This window comes from Dipodomys merriami, unplaced genomic scaffold (genome assembly GCF_024711535.1).
Source record: "Dipodomys merriami isolate MVZ:Mamm:240054 unplaced genomic scaffold, mDipMer1.0.p SCAF_710, whole genome shotgun sequence".
Taxonomy (NCBI): domain Eukaryota; kingdom Metazoa; phylum Chordata; class Mammalia; order Rodentia; family Heteromyidae; genus Dipodomys; species Dipodomys merriami.
This window is the reverse complement of record NW_027206303.1, coordinates 110,221-119,896: the sequence shown is the minus strand read 5'-3', so window position 1 is coordinate 119,896 and position 9,676 is coordinate 110,221. Positions and strand designations below refer to the sequence as shown.

General features: G+C 32.9%; 1 pseudogene; it reads left to right on the top strand.

The window, feature by feature from the left end:
* Window positions 1-5,536: 5,536 nt before the first annotated feature.
* LOC138818101 (U6 spliceosomal RNA) lies at window positions 5,537-5,633 on the top strand (annotated as a pseudogene).
* The last annotated feature ends 4,043 nt before the right edge of the window (window positions 5,634-9,676 follow it).

Here is a 9,676-nt window from a genome sequence, read left to right as displayed (position 1 = left end):
TAGTATTGATTTTTAAAATATTACTACATAAAGAATATTATTTCCTGTGCCAATACAGTGAAATTATATTTTATGCAGCTTGTTTTTCAATTTTATTATCAAAGTGATGTACAGTGGGGATACAGTAATTATAAGGTATTAAATAATAACTTTTCAAATTTGTTAAACTTCTCTCATTTTTCTCACAGTTTTCCTTCACCCCTTCATCCCTCACAAGTTGTAATGTACATTTCCAATATATTGTCTTGTGAGTATTGCTATTGCATTGGTTTCCCTTTTGTCCTTTGTCTCACCATTATGCTTTTCCTCTTCCCTTCACTAATCAAGGTAAATGCATATACAATACAAAATGATATACCGGAAGGATAAACCATAGGGGGAAAACCAAAGAAAACCGAAATCACATAGTTCATCAAAAACAACAACCACAAATGAAAAAATCTGGTTCCATATCTTGGAATTAATTGTGCTTAGCATCAGCTAATATGGCTATTTATATACATAACAAAGCCACTGGAATATAATAGCTGCCTGGATACTATATCATGAAAATAGCATGTTAACTTTTTGATGGTAATGGTGGAATTAGGATTGGTGAATTCGCGGTTCTGATAAAGGATTTTCAAGAGTTTTAAAGTTATGACAGGTAAATTTTAATTGTTCAAAATTTTAACAACTTAGTCTATTACGAAAATTTAAATTGCCTGGAAGAATAGTCTTTTCATGCAAAGAAATCCAAGGAGACTTAGTAGAGAGGGAGCAATGTGGATGAAGATGGCTCTTTTTCACACTAAACAAACAAACCTGTAAATCCTGTAGGGTCCCTTGGAATTGTCCTTACCCAGGAAATATATTTTCACTGTTTGAAACAAAGTTGTATTGGAATTTAAATTCAAAGTTCTTAAAAAAAATAAGGCATCAAAATTTGTGAATTTACCTTTAATTACCAAAGAGTAATTCTCTGAAAAAGATAATTTGAGTCAAAATATTTAGGGAGAAAGTGACCTTCACAATGAAAGAAGGTGTTGGGATTACACATTTTTGTTTGTAACACTTTCTACAATGTCTTTGGATGTGAAGCAGTGAAACACAGAAAAAAATCTGATTGGATACTTCAAACCAATGATTTCACATTTCTAAGTGGCTCACAAAAGTAATATCCTTATTAATATGAGATAGTGAAGACTTCTCTTATTACATATGCCAAAAAGTTTAGAAAAGAATTGAGCAAATGGAAAAGTTAATAAAAAAAAAAGTTTTCTTAGAAGACTTAGTTAAGCATATTGTATTCAGCAGTGAAGGGAGGCCAAAACTTTTTCATTTAAATTGTGTTAGTATTTTTACTCCCTAAAGTGAGTTTACAGAGCCTATTTGGCTCACTACAGTGCAGAACTGATTGAATGAAGACATGAAAATAAATTCCACGTCCAAATGAGGCAACTTAAAGAGTTTTAAAAGAGAAATAATGAAGATTTAACAGTGGTGGAGCCCATATAGTCCTTCAGCTTCACTAGACATGAAGCCAAGAAGCTGTGATTAATTGGAACTCCGGCAAGAGCTAAGAGGAGGACATAGAAGTAGGACATAGAAGCATTGTCCTTTTGTAACAGACACTGTCTTCCAAGGTATGGGTGATTTAACTCTATTCTCCTCCATACATCTTGGTGAACAAATGCAAGACCAAGAGAAAAATAATCTGTTGAAATAATTTTGCCTAGAATAACTTCACTGTTACTGATATGGTATCTAAGGAGAATCTTAAGAGAGAAGATAAAAGTGCAGTATTTTTTGTTTCCTATCAGCATCTTGTTAGGAAAATATATCTTTGAACTTAGACAATTCTGATTGAACCAACAAGTGATGGAGTACTCATTTTTGTGGGCACTTTAGACACAAGAAGTCTTTTAAGGTAAAAGAAAAAAATAGCCAAATATTTGTGATCACAGCTTCTAGGTCTGTATTCTGGAGACAAAGTTTTACATTAGATTTCTCCTCATTAACATAAATGTTGTTTCATAGCAACCAAATGCAAGAGGGATTTTTAATGGACTCACTTGGCCAATTAAACATCATGAAAGAAGAAAATGGCAAATAATATGTAATGAATTATTTTGCCAGAAGAAGGAAAAATATAATTCAAAATCAATTGACTTAAAAGTATGAAGAAAGAGTAGTGAAGAGAGATTAGAGAAAATATATTGTTTTCTCTCCAGTGGAGTAATGGGTTCATGATCTTGTTTCTTCCACTCTAACCTCACAAGCTACCAAGTGTGTCTCAGGACTGGATTATCCAGTTCAGACAGAAAACTCGTAGAAGAAAGATACTATTTGCAGCAGATGTAGGTGATTTATAACCTTAGACAATCTATTTAATTCTGTTCAAAATTCTCCCCTATCCCAAACTTCCCTCTTTGAACAGTTTTGTTTGCTTTTCCCAAGACTGCCCTTCATTAATAGATTAAAATTTTGAGAGGTCATATTCATACTCTCTGGAGATTGCTGTTTGGTTGTAATTTTTCTGTTTTTTGTTTCTTGTGTTTTTTAACTGAATTTTAAAAGGTTGTGCAATTGTTTTACAATTAAATATATCCATCTAATTGTCCAATGCTCCTAGATCGGAGTCACTCCTTCCATCATTCTCAACCAACCCTTTCTCCAAGATTTATTTCCAATTTACCACTTCTTTATCATATGTGTACATTGAATATTCTAGCTGTACTTGCCCCTTGTTCATTTTTCATTCATTCTATGTCTTTACTATAATTCCACTATGGTTTCAACTTCCTGATAGTCAGTGTTAAACTGTCTATTAATACTTTGAATGATTTATATGCATTCCATGGACATTAAATCCTGCATATTCTTGAACTGATGTCAGCTTATATTTCCATAATTGATTTATCTGCAGCAGCAATTTGCTGGAGACTGGAGAGGTGAAGCACCTAAACAAGATTTTATTCTCATCCATTTGGAAGATTAATCTTTAGTCAAAAAGAAAGTTAAAAAAATGGCTTAGAATGTATTCCTAACTACGAATTTTTATAAATGGCTTTGTACAATGGTGTGATTCTTTTATTTTACATGGAATAATATTTTCTACTGCCTATAAGTTTTGAAAAAGAAGAAAATTAAAATTTATTCCAAAAGAGGAATATGATAAAAATAGAAGACAGATATTATGTTTGTCATATCTCTGATGAATACCCATATTCAAGACTTAAAGTCATATTTCTTACTATGTTAGACAGAGGGAAAAAATAAAATAACATATGATAAGGCAACTATTTGTGACTTTTTAAAGTGTACCTTATTAAATGATGAAATTTATTAGCTCAGGTTTGGGTTTGAAATTTAGGAGGCTAACCTATTTAACACATTTCTGGAAGGCCCTTACTGAAAAACACAAATTGTGGGTGGTACTATTTCTACACTTTAATGAACGGTTGAACGTGTTTGGCATTAGTGCTGTGTAAATAATTCAACTCTATTGTAACTTGCTCCCTACACTTAAAAAACTTGTAATGTCTCTAAGTATCATCAACTTGTAAAATGTCATTTTGACGAATGTGATTTTAAAAAGTTTATTTGAAAAGGAATACACTTTCAGAAGATTAAATGTAGATTATCATTGGTTTGAGAGTGACATTTTTATACAACAGAACCATGTTGTACTGAACTCCCAGTGTTTTGAAGCACTCCTTAGTGCTTCAAATATTTTTCTGAATTACATTTGACCCCTAAGTCAAGTTTTCTGGGTTTTAGTAGACCAATTATGGATCTATCCTTCAAGGAACTATTTTTTGGCCCACTTATGTTGGAATAAAATCTTTCATTAATCATAGGGTAGGGGTATTAAAAATAATCTTATGACACTTTGTGAAATTGTTCACTCATATGGGCTGGTCATCTATAAGTTGAATGTTTTAATTACAGTACTTTCTCTCAAATTTTGTTATTTCATTCTTCATTTTAAGTTGCCTTGCATTCCACAATTGCTTACTGCTAATTCCTGCATCTCAAGGAATTTGGGCCCTGAAATATAGGAAATGAGAAATTGAGATTGGTCTTCAATTACTATGTGCTGAAATGTTGCATGGGCCTTGGTGAGAAGTCTTGCCCCTGTTATCTGATGATGCAGGTAACTGGGACCTGGGATCCTAGGACCCATGGGGACTGCAGAAGAATAATGTTTTTTTAGATATCTTAGCAAAATTTGGGTATAATCAATAGGAATGCTTCTGAAATATGGAGAAAAACAGTTTGGGACAAGAGAGTTAAAACAATAGACAGAGCAGCAGAGTAAAATGCATTATAGATTAGAGGAAAACATTGTTTTTTTACCATGTGGATTCAGAAGACCAAGAACAGTTAGGATGTATCACAAGTTTATACTATAGACATTGCATTGATACTTTTTATATTCTAATATATATTTTAAACCTAATTATTTATATTCCAATTCTATTTATTGGAATAAATAAATATAAATTTATTTGTCAAATTATCAACTAATTCTAGTAAGTTTTACTGTGTGAAATATAAAATCAGCACATATAAATATAAAATATATAACTATATATAATATAATTAAAAGGCACAGGTTTGCATTGTTCTGTTGTAGTTACTGTATGAAACGCAACTCTGTTTTAAAGTATTATTCCATTATCTCTACCTTAGTGTTTGATAGAGTTAGACCTAAAGCTTTACCATTTGTAGATTTACAGCATGGAGGCAAGAGGAAACACTGTGATTAAAACAGTATCAATTTAATGCCTAATAACGAGGAGAAACATATGAACTTCTCCTGCATCTATGAAAATATTTGGTGATAAAAAGTCAGTAGTCTAAGTTCCTGCCTGGTTGGATAGTAGACAGGCCAGGACATTAAGTAATCATGCATATGAACAATTTTTTTACCTTCTTGGCTTTAACTACTTTTGAAATGGAAGGTATAATAAACAATTATATTTTGATAAAATACCTTCTAGTCTGAACAGTTCTGTTTGAACTGTTCATCTCTCTATGATCCCTTGTAACCAAGATTAGTTTTGTTCTAGTAATACAATCTATGCTGTCAGGGTAAGATATTCTGGTTGGTCTGTTCCCACATGGAAGAAGGGTAAAGGCTCAGGTAGACATTTGTGCCAGTAACACCTCATTTGGGAAAATATCAGCTGAAGAAGTTTAGAAGTAGCTCTTAAGCAATGCTTACTTTGAATCCATTAGGTCCACATAGCTAACACAGTTGGGTAAATAATTACTTGAAAAAGCATCACCTTTGGACCTATCTATAAATAATTGAGAGTATGATCAAATTCCAAATAAAAAGACTTAAGATAGTCATTGACAAAAAAATTTGCAAATGTGAGCAATTGATCGATCAATATAATTTTTTCTACTATTCACAGAATTTTATGGAAATAAGATCGATAGCATTGTTCGGAACAATACGGTTTCCTTGTTACAAGTAGGCACCCATAGATATAGGCTTGTATAAAGATGGCATCATTAACTACTTAAATTTAGAGGATACTACATGCTTCAGCAACACGAATACTCAAATTACAATGCAGAGATTAACATGGCACTTGCACAAGGATAATATGAAAATTTGAGAAGTATTCCATATGTTTCATTCTTCAGATGCAAGAAATGAAAAACAGTTATTAAAAAGTTGATTACAAAATTACAACTGTAACAATACACGTAATTCATATAATTAAATTTAGTTTGACATCAGTGTATTAAATATTCACCTCAGGAAGGCGTTTACATAGCATAAACTTTACAAAACTTTTCAAATTATACAACATTGTCATTTTATCCCAAAGAAAAATAATATTAAGACCTAGAAAAAAGGAATGAAACTGTTTCTATATGGAATGTAATCAGAAAGGACACATTAATGAACCTAAATATTATAAAATAATGTAGAATTCAAAGTATATCTAGGAGAAAATAAAATATATAATGACCATTATGCAAACATAGAATATAGGATATTGTCAAATATACTTTTTCAGACAAGCACCAGAAATATTTTAGTTTCTGTACTACTCATTTCAACAGGTAAGTTAAAATTGTTTCTGATTAAAAAAATCACAAACTCTGAAGAAATCATTATACATGTATACAAAAACTATTGAATACATTCTGACATCCAATGCAGGCAATTCACTTGGAAGAATTCTGCAGAATCCATGAATTTTTACTGTAAAATATTGGTGTTGCCGGGCACATGTGGCTTATGCCACAAGAGGCTGAGATCTGAGATCATGGTTCCAAGGCAGCCTGGGAAGGAAAGTCTGTGGTACTCTTATCTCCAATAAACCACTAGAAAACTGGAAGTGGAGCTGAGGCTCATGTAGTAGAGCTCTCATCTTGAGCTGAAGAGCACAGAGGTAGCTCCCAGGCCCAGAGTTCAAGCCCCATGACAGACCAAAATAAAATATATTGCTCTTATTTGGATTGTGAAAATATTTTGTAGGGACACAAAAGATCGACTTGCATTTTTGAAATTTAAGAAACTTAACCCGACCATTAGGACATAGGTGAACAATTTGTACAGCCTTCCACAACTTCATAGAAGTAGTGATACATACTTATCCTTTTGGCAATATCAAGTGCAAGTTTTTCTATGTTGTTCTCCAGGCCTGGTTTTATATAATGGTTCAACAGAAGGAGATCCAGCGTATCTTTGCTAGCTCAATTCTCAGCAGCAAGATGTAAGGGGGACAAGAGGCCTTTAGTTGGGCATTTGTATTTGGATCATGATGAAGTAATAAAGAAGTCACTCTGGTATTATTCCACGTATATGCACTGTGCAGGGGTGTCCAGTCATCTACAGTTATTGCATGTGCCGCTTGAGACACCAACTCACTGACAATGTCTAATTGTCCACTGTACGCTTCTCGATGAAGAGGGGTATACTCATCGTCATCCCTACTATTCACATGAGTGGCCTTTTGGGAAAGAAGTCTCCGCACTGTAGTAAGCAGAATATTTTTGGCAGCCCATTGAAGAAATTTGCTTGGATCCTTCTCCATTTTTTTCTTGCAATTGATATCATTCGTTATTTTTTCATCTTGTTCTTCATATTCCTAAGAATTGCCTAACGAGAAACTTTGAGTGCCAGTGGGAATGAGGTGTCCATGTATTTTCCTAATAGTTCACATTGGTTGAACTGGTCAGAAATATCCAGTGATTTTTCTGCAACTGTTTATTCACCATGATTTATTTTCTTTTTCCAATTTTACTATTCGAAATTATTCTAACTGGAGAGTAGGGAATTGATGGAGAGCAGAGGAAAGATATTCCTCCGTATTTAAATGTACACACTGAAAATGAGGACCAGTGATGTCTTCATGTGCAGCTTTTTCTAGGAATGAGAAATTAGGAAATAACGCCTTCTATATAAATGATTTGGGAAATGGCAGAGCAAAAACTGAAATGATGCAACCAAAAATATGAAAGCAAAATAAATCAGGATAATTATGGAGCAATCATATTATCTATGAGAACCAAGAAAGGGAGAGAGAGAGACAGATGATGTGCAATGACCTAGCTAGCGACAAAATCCATGCCTCTGATCAATTTATAGAGCAAACAAAATTTTAATTTAAAAAAAAATGGGAATAGAATTCATGTATTTACTTGAAATTAGTAAATACATTTTTAGTAGCCTACATAAAGAGACATAACTTTGACCAAATTACAGACAATAAACTAATTCCTTGATAATTCTAGCAACAGATCTGACTGAAATCAGGTGAATCACACTTTTCCTGTATAATGAAGAAATAGGAAGGTAGTAAAGTAGCTAGAGAAGGCAGGGAGATTGTATCTGTGACAAAACTTTGTGAAAATTGGTATTTAGGATTTCTTACTGGTGATCCACTTGCACTGGAAGCATGATTCTGAACTATTGATTTCTGATTCTGAATTATTGATTTGATCATTATATTCTCCAAGAAGAAAAATGAGAATTGATAGTTAAGGACTACTAATACATTTTGACCTTCTCACTAAGCACTTTCAATTATTGAAATCACATGAAGACAATAGACAGGCCTACTTTTTAGATGAAAGCACGTGTCTTTAAAAAAAAACAAGGAATGTATGTAGTCATGCAAAGGACTTCTATTTTACCAATGCCTCATACATTTTTCTAATGTTGGGTAACAATAAATAATGGATCTATTAGAAAGCTCTTAAGGCTCATATGTTCAATAGTGAGTTCTCTTACACTATAATATGGTATGTTTTGTGTATGGTCTTAAGAATAATTTACATTACTAACTTGAATTTCTGACAGGAGAGTATCATCACTGTACATCTTGCTTCTATTCTCTCAGTTTTAAATTACTATTTAAGTATGTGCATTAGATAATTATAGAGGAAAAAGTAGAAGCCACACTGATGGCTTATGTCTTTATTAGTAGTTAATCAGAAAGATGAAATCTGAGGGTTGTGGTTTGAAAGCAGACCAAGAAAAAAAAAAGTCCATTAGATTCTGATTTGAATGTAACCAGAAAAAGCTAGAAATGGAGCTGTGGTACAAGCAGTAAAATGCTAGCCTTGAGAAAACTGAAACAAAAAATAAATTCTGGGACAAAGCCAGACCCTGAGTTCAAGCCCTAGTATTAGCACCAAACGAATTAATAAGGTAATCAATTAATTAAAAATAAATTAAGTGGTCACATTTGGAGAGGCAGGTAAAATGTAACATGGGTGTGATGGTTCATGTATTATTTTGTAATAAGGCATATTATCATTTGTACAAATCACTAATATTTTATTTGAACTTTTTTGTACAATAAACCCGGAATTTAGCATGCATGTATATGTGTATGTACATGTGCGAACATGTGTACACATGTATATGTGTGTGTGTGCTGTTGCAATGTTGCTTGCCAATGTGGACATGGTGAGGCTGAAAAGAGCTGTGTTGCAATGTTTTATTTATCAGTGTTCTGTCATGTCATTTCAGTGGAACCACCCTTCTGTACATATTATTTGTCTACTAAAAAAGTCATCATAATCAAAGCATTTACAGCATTAAGTTAGAGAAAGAGACCGCTTTCAGCTCTTATTGTATGTGAGGTAAGAAGCTACGGACATAATTAGGTAGTAAGTTATTGCTGTAAGATGATTGTCAGTACAAAATTCATATTTGACCTCTTAAATTGGTTATACTTTTAAGATACACTCATGGAGTGATTTGGACCGACTTGACCAAGCAGGTATTACTCTCTGGTTATTCCTGTGAAACACAAGTTGGATAAACTCTTTCCGGATTTCTGTAGAGAATCACTTTCTTTGCAAGACCATATCTATTCGCACTAAGAGTTAATCAAACCCATATTACGTTTGAATATCCCATCTTATAGACAAAATAAGTATTGTCGATATTCTTGTTAGATATTCCTTCCAAAAACGAACAAACAAAAAGGATGTGTCATGTCCAGATTGTGTATGCATTTGAAGGTGTTTTGTACATGCACAGGGATCTTTACCAATGGCTCTTTTGTGGGAGTAACTATGAACATTTAACAAATAAGGCTTTTTGAATATCGTTTCCAATATACATAACATCCCAGAGGAAGTCTTGCAATTTCTGAAAGTTCTTTGAATATTTTAGTATTATTTCAGTTCATTAACTATAGAGCTAAATTTT